This window comes from Nomia melanderi, unplaced genomic scaffold (assembly GCF_051020985.1).
Source record: "Nomia melanderi isolate GNS246 unplaced genomic scaffold, iyNomMela1 scaffold0085, whole genome shotgun sequence".
NCBI lineage: Eukaryota > Metazoa > Arthropoda > Insecta > Hymenoptera > Halictidae > Nomia > Nomia melanderi.
Genome location: NW_027475200.1, coordinates 58,270 through 65,516, shown reverse-complemented (window position 1 = coordinate 65,516; position 7,247 = coordinate 58,270). Strand labels below are relative to the sequence as shown.

The 7,247-nt window shown below is 48.4% G+C and overlaps 1 pseudogene; it reads right to left on the bottom strand.

Moving 5' to 3' along the window:
• Nucleotides 1-6,335: 6,335 nt before the first annotated feature.
• LOC116433976 (5.8S ribosomal RNA) lies at nt 6,336-6,490 on the bottom strand (annotated as a pseudogene).
• Nucleotides 6,491-7,247: the final 757 nt, after the last annotated feature.

Genomic DNA, 7,247 nt, shown 5'->3' with positions numbered 1-7,247 from the left:
TTCGTACTTCGTGAATTATTCTCTGTAACAACCTGCAACCCACGTTCGAACCTCATTACCTACATCCTCGAGAAGCTACGTCTCAACAACGGCCGAGTCTTTGTTAACCGTCATCCTCAACGTGTTGAAGGCGACCTGCGGACGCCAAACGGGCGATTGGGCAGTATCAACGAATGGTAAGTGAACCCATACATATTTTTCTGCATGCATTCTATAACATCTTCTTTATTTCGCGAGTGTCCTTCGGAATTCACGCGTATCCCAGAGCAGACGACGGGCGCAAGTACCGCGTGGCTCAAAATCTCATAAATTCAGTTACGAGAACGGAACGTCTGCGTTATCCCTTTCACGCTAGTCGTCCCGGGACGTAACACAACATACCTATTCCGGATCCAATGATCCACTCTTCCAACAACTCACCACGCAACACATTCTCTCTTGAATACAGGTCACCCTTGCTGTACCACAAGGGCGACATTGCATTCGCATCAATTCCCACTATCAATGTCTTTCCCCTCAATCGCTCACGCACACACTCCAAATATTCCAGATACAGACCAATTTTTTGGCCGTACCTGCAATACACTTCGCCAAAATCCCCCTTCATCCTAACACACACACACCATATTCATTCGTACATTCTCTCACATACATAGACTCTTCATGATCATCGTTCACTACAACAGCGGCCTTCTTCTGGCCCACTTCATACACATACACATTCACACCAGCGGGCAAAACTTTCACACACCCATCCACAGCAACATATGGCTCTTGTAATATACCTACACTCACTCGATTCTCATTCATCAATACACCCAAATCACACATTACCGCATACGCCCGCTGACAATTACACTGGTTCGCATTAAGGATGTACACAGCCATTTAGTCCACACTTATCCTCGCACGCTCACGCTCAGCCATTCGCACGTACTCCGGACACTCCACGGACGTAACCGAATGGTCGTTCTTCTTACCTCTCAAACGACAATTCCTGCAACACTCACTCTTTTTGCAATCACTCCTCATATGCCCAGTCTCACCACACTTCTGGCACACACTCTCTTTCTCCTTACACTCTCTGGCCATATGCCCGAACGCACAACACTTATGACAACGCAACACACTAACAAATTCTCTCAACTTACACGCACGCCAATGTATATATACTCTAGCCTCATTCATCAATTTATTCCACATACGTACACTCATTTCAAAGATAACATTACCCACACTCGCTTCTTTTTTATTGGTCCTACCGACCACACGCGCACGTTCTTTAAATTCATTCTCACTAACACAATCTTTCAAATTCTTCTCAAACAACTCACTCAACAATTCCTCATTCGTAACAGCACAAGGGACATCATACCAGGTCATTTTCGCACCAATCTTACGCGGTTCATCCACACGCAACTCAATCTTACCAAATTTCTCACACTCACGCATACGTTTAAGCTCAGACTCACTGACCGTCTCGACGACGATTCCTCCACTCCTGGTCTTACGGACGGCCTTCGCATGAACGTTCAAACATTTACTCACCTCATTCATTACTTTCTCTTCTACCCTGTTCACTCGTCAGCTTGGAGCTGTTATCCTTTGGTTTGTTGACAACAGCAAACTTTCTCTCATTCATACGCATCGGATCATTCAATTTCTCTTTCCTTACATTCATATTAACACTCGGCTTAGAGCGAACAACACTCGCAAAGGACTTTCAACTCACTCCCTGAACGGGTGACACACAGATCCACGCACCCAATCACGCTTAGCACATTCATCCAGACGACCTTTCAGCCTCTCATTCTCGCACATTCGCATCAAACATTCCTCGTATTCACCAACACAGTTCAGAATACATTCACTCACATTTTTATTCACACGGTTCGAATCACTAAATGCACACCTACGCAACCTCTCACCAATCATACGGATCTTTGATAAATCGTCACGCTCATAACATCCTCTCACAGTCAACACACTCGCATACAAATCCTTGCACACACCCAACTTACTTGTCGCAACATCATCATTTAAACTCTCACATTCACTCGTCTTTCACACTCATTCCCATCATCCCCGTCCGCCTTCCTCCTCTTGGACCCAGCACTGCTGTCGCGACTGTTCCTACGCCTGCGGGCGCTCACACTCCGGCTCCGCGAAGTACTAAAAGCATCAGTCTCCGCTCTGCTACTCCACGCTTCCTCTACCAGCTTCTTCTCCTTTTCCTCTTCCGCCCCCCCCCCCGCACCATCCCAGCCACAATTATTGATTTAAGGTTTGTCATTTTTATACTCATAATAGATCCTACGTGTCGGGTCGATTTAACATCACCACCCTGGTGACGCCCATTCCGAGAGGGAATGCTACATACACACGGGATGTGCCAGGTGTCCAGCGGGGGACCGCTAGGGACCGGTGCTCCCACCGGCCACGTATCCGCGGAGATAGTGTAAGACGTATACGCTCCCTTCATCACGCGCCACACTTTCAGCAAGGTATTTATTATAGAGGTTTATCTCCTCGCGGCCCAGCCAGTGAAGGCAAGACCCCCGGCCGGTCTGTCGCGCGTACCACCGAAACAGAGGGTTATTAGGCCCCCTGGCCCGGTGGATCGTTGCTAACGACAGCCGGTTACGGTATGCGTGTGCCCGGGCACCAAGGGAACGCAAAGTCCCCGTACCGCCATGTACCGGCAGCCTCTGGGGGGAGTAGATAGGAACAGAGGGAATCTTATTAATCCATTCATGCGCGTCACTAATTAGATGACGAGGTATTTGGCTATTATTATTATTATTTTTTTTTTATAGGAGAAAAAGGGTTAATGCTTTTACGCACTGAGCCCCGGTCTAGATGGTTGTCGACCGGGAGTGTGGGACTGCGAACACTTACAGAATACCCACTAAACCGAAACTCCTACTTTATGTCTGAGACTACAGGCAGCGCGGTAAAACCTCGCAACAGGCGGGAGTGCCATCTGCCGTAAGCTTCTCCTCTTCACGCCAGTGGACTTATTGAAGATGTTAAAAGCGTACAGACCGCCAATCAAAACTGTAGAAGAGATTATCTTGGCGGCTGCACGTTTAAGGAGGTTTAACGCGACCACGTCGCTCACAGAGCACCCCTTAAGTACGAGATCCCTTAGGCCTCCGTACTTAGAGATCTTGGCCTGATGCGCTTTTTCCAAGTCGGCATTTTCGCCGGCGACCTGTGCGTCTATGACTGTGGCGGTTTGATCTCTAATTAACACAACATCAGGCTTAAGTCTTCTTGTGGGTGTTTCAAATACAGGCTCTCTGTGGGCGATATAGCCAGCATCGATGTGCTTACACACATAGTCGATGCAGGCATCGTGCCGCTTTATGCGAGGGCCGTGCGTCCGATGGCAGAGTTGCAGAACATGGTGAAGTGTTTCCGCGTCGTGACAACCTGCTCGGCAATGGCGGTCTCCTATCCTGCCTCTTGCTGTCCGCACTCTTAGCGGAACAGCGTTGATGCGAAGCATGTGCATCTTCACATAGTCCTTCCCTGAGACGAAGGTGGTCCCGTCGGTCACCCAACTATGTTGGCATCGATCTTATTGAATAGGCTTATAGTCGTTCGGCCTAGGACAAGTTGATCGAATAGTCCTGGAAGTACCACCGTCCTCAAAGCAAACAGCCTTTGCTGTGGCTTGAGGGGTGCCTTGGTGGAGCCAGTGGGCTCACCGACATTTTCCATCCGAGGCTGTTTGTTACTTTTTGTGCCAGTTAGAATCCGACTCTGAAGGGAGGCAGCCCCAGGGCCGTTGGGCACAGCGAAGCACCAACAGCGCGCTGCGTGGAATGGGCTTCGAAGAATTAGAGCAACGTCGCAGCGTAGACGCATGCCTAGGTGGACTTTGTGTTAGCAACACCACGGAAAGAACAAGTACCGGCGGCGTGTTGCTTGGTCAAGGTGTATTTGACTCAGTGTCCCTATCTATTTCCACTCGTCCCCAGGTGTATTGGGCTAGTATATTTCCTCACCATACCGACCGGTAGAAATACTGGCGGCATGTTGTTTCTAACATCGAGTAAAGATAGCGGGACCGTCCAGCTTAGGGATAAGCCAGGTGTGAGGCTGACAGATTTTTGGCACTTTGTATACAAAGTTCTTTGTTGTATGTATGTTGTATACACAACAGCTGACCAGGCTCAGAGTCGGCACAAGGTCCATACCTCTGAGGGTATACTGATCGAGCTTGCGGTGGGCCTGACGCACATACATTCGAAAATGGATTGGTTGCGGCCAGATACCGTCAGAGTACCGTCGCGCAGCCTGCCGGGCCGCCGAGGGTCTGTCGCGTGCGCCAAAGGCGACTGAAAGCTTTTGACTGAGAAGTGCACAACTACGTTGCCGGAACATTTAGGCCGAAGGCGGTTTACCCTCGCGCATTTGAACCGCGAAGGTCCATACGCGGAGTATCTGCGCGCCAATGGAAGCCAGCCTCGTCGGCGATGAATCTCTCCATTCGATCTTTTGGGTTTCTCAGGTTTACCCCTGAACGGTTTCACGTACTCTTGAACTCTCTCTTCAAAGTTCTTTTCAACTTTCCCTCACGGTACTTGTTCGCTATCGGTCTCGTGGTCATATTTAGCCTTAGATGGAGTTTACCACCCACTTAGGGCTGCACTCTCAAGCAACCCGACTCTAAGGAAAGGTCGTCCCGAAACGCGTACCGGTCGCTACCCTATACGGGTAAATAACCCTATCCAAGATGGACTAGAACGCGGTTCAAAGTCACGGAATAAATGGACCATCCTGAACAGACTACACTTCCCTACGACGGAACCGCGGGATTCAGTGCTGGGCTAATTCTTGTTTGCTCGCCGCTACTAAAGAAATCCCTGTTATTTTCTATTCCTCCGCTTAGTAATATGCTTAAATTCAGCGGGTAATCTCGCCTACTCTGAGGTCGTCGTTAACGTGAATTGTATGAAATCAAATTGCATAAAAATCGCTCAAAGGCAAAAAAAAGAAAGTGCAGAGCAGAGTGCGTTCGAACACAATATTCATATTATAGCGTACATAAATAATAATATATCGCGACACGCGCGACTCCATATCGTCGCGAACGCGTCTTATGCGCCTCACTAATGGTCTCTGCTGTGTCGCATGTCTCTCTTCTCTTTACACTCTTCTCTTTACACTCTTCTCCTTCTTTTATCACATTTTACTCGATCGCGATAGACTCCCTCTAGACGATCTCGTGCTCCGGTTAATTTTAACGTCCGTCCGAGAAGAATTTTCGGAGACTGGACGACCGAATTGGATCTCGCGCGGTCTCGTGATCAACAGCGAAGAGAAGTGCAGAAGAGGAAAAGAAGACACGACAAACATACACCATGGGGCGACGGCGGCGATCATGTATTATTATCTCAGCGAACGGGACGCGACGTTTGAAAGCTTCGGCAAAGAGGAGCTCCTGCCTCTTCCTCTCTTTTCTAATTAAAACGTATTTTACAGGGATACGGAAACGTTACCACGTATCACAACACGATCATCCGTCTCTTCTCTACAGCAGAAACTGAAATTCAACTGAACGTGGCGAAAGCGCACGGTGGTGGTCCAGCGAGGACACGCGACGAAGGGGAATAAGAACTATTCGACCCGTTACGAATACGCATGCTCGTCCGGCACGATTTTAACACACACCGTGTTTTTCTCCAGTCGTCACAGCGTTCGTGCATCGAATTCGAAAATAAAAAAAGAAAGACACCTTTTCTCTCTCGGGGTAAAAAAGTTGATGTGTATTGTGTATAAAGGTTCTGCGAGAAGTCTCGTTTTGCCGTGTGTTTCGGTAACGACGATCCTCCGAAACGTACATCTCATTCGTAAGAGAGGAAGAAAACAATCTCCCTGGGGCCAGTCGGTAATATACCGACATACGACGTGTCGTGCACATCCGTCTCACGCACGGTATACAAAATATGAATAAAACGTGTGTAGTCTCTCTCTCTCGACTTCTTAATATTTTCTCCCACCTCTGACGCATCCTTTCAGGTGACGTCGGGAGCGCGGGAAAAAAAATTTTTTCGAAACAAACGAAAACGTTCATCTCATGAACAGCTGAAAAAGTTGTCGCTCAGATACTGCAACAACTACAGCGTACGGCTCGTAAAATTCATAGAATTTTCGCGTATCCGCGACAAACGCCGACGAGACATTCATCGTTCGCTCGTACGTAGCATGCTTCTCGAGACCTGACTCCGAAACGTTCTTTGCGCCCTTCCGTAGAAAAATTCGATCCGTGGAGGAACAACGACTGGGATTTGACAGAGCTACGCAAACAGGATATGGTACGTAAACGGCTCTCGGCCAGGCGTGATTCGGGAATTGCATCCCTGGACCGCAGTGTGCGTTCGAAATGTCAATGTGCAAGTGTCCTGCAGTTCACACGTTAACGCGCAATTATCTGCGTTCTTCATCTACCCACGAGCCAAGTGGTCCACCGTTCAAGGTAATCGTCTAAATTTTATATTTCACATATATAATTTTATTCTCACTGGTTCAACCATAAAATCTTTCTTCGACGTTAAAAAACGTTGAAATGATATGTATATTTTGGCGTTCCGCGAGTACAGTTACTTCAAAAACCCGCGAAGACGCAAAGTACTCGCAGGCGCGGAAACGACAAGGATATTGTATCGTACCCGGTACTGAATCCGTCGCGTGCAGTCGACCCTCGTGTTCTTCCGATCAGACGCATTTATTGTTGCGCGCATGTTTTCGCGTCGTATCGCGCGACACCTTTGATCTTTCGTCACTACCTTCCCGTGCCGGGAGTGGGTAATTTGTGCGCCTGCTGTCTTCCTTAGATGTGGTAGCCGTTTCTCAAGCTCCCTCTCCGAAATCGAATCCTGATTCCCCGTTACCCGTTATAACCATGGTAGTAGGTGCAGAACTTACCATCGACAGTTGATAAGGCAGATATTTGAAAGATGCGTCGCCGGTGCTATAAAACCATGCGATCAGCTCAAAGTTATTCACAGTCACCAAAGCAAACGATGTCGGATTTTCAATCTATTCCTCCGTCGGAATAACGGTATCACTAAGACCCGTGCGGAAAAGTGTTAAAGAAATACTGGTGGCTTAACGACAAAAAGAAGAAGCGGGTAAGTGACGGGAGTAACTATGATTCTCTTAAGGAGTGCCGACTCCCGGCCCTCGGGGTGGCGGCGTCGATCCGTTGGTACCTTCCTCCATCTCGGCTGTCCGAC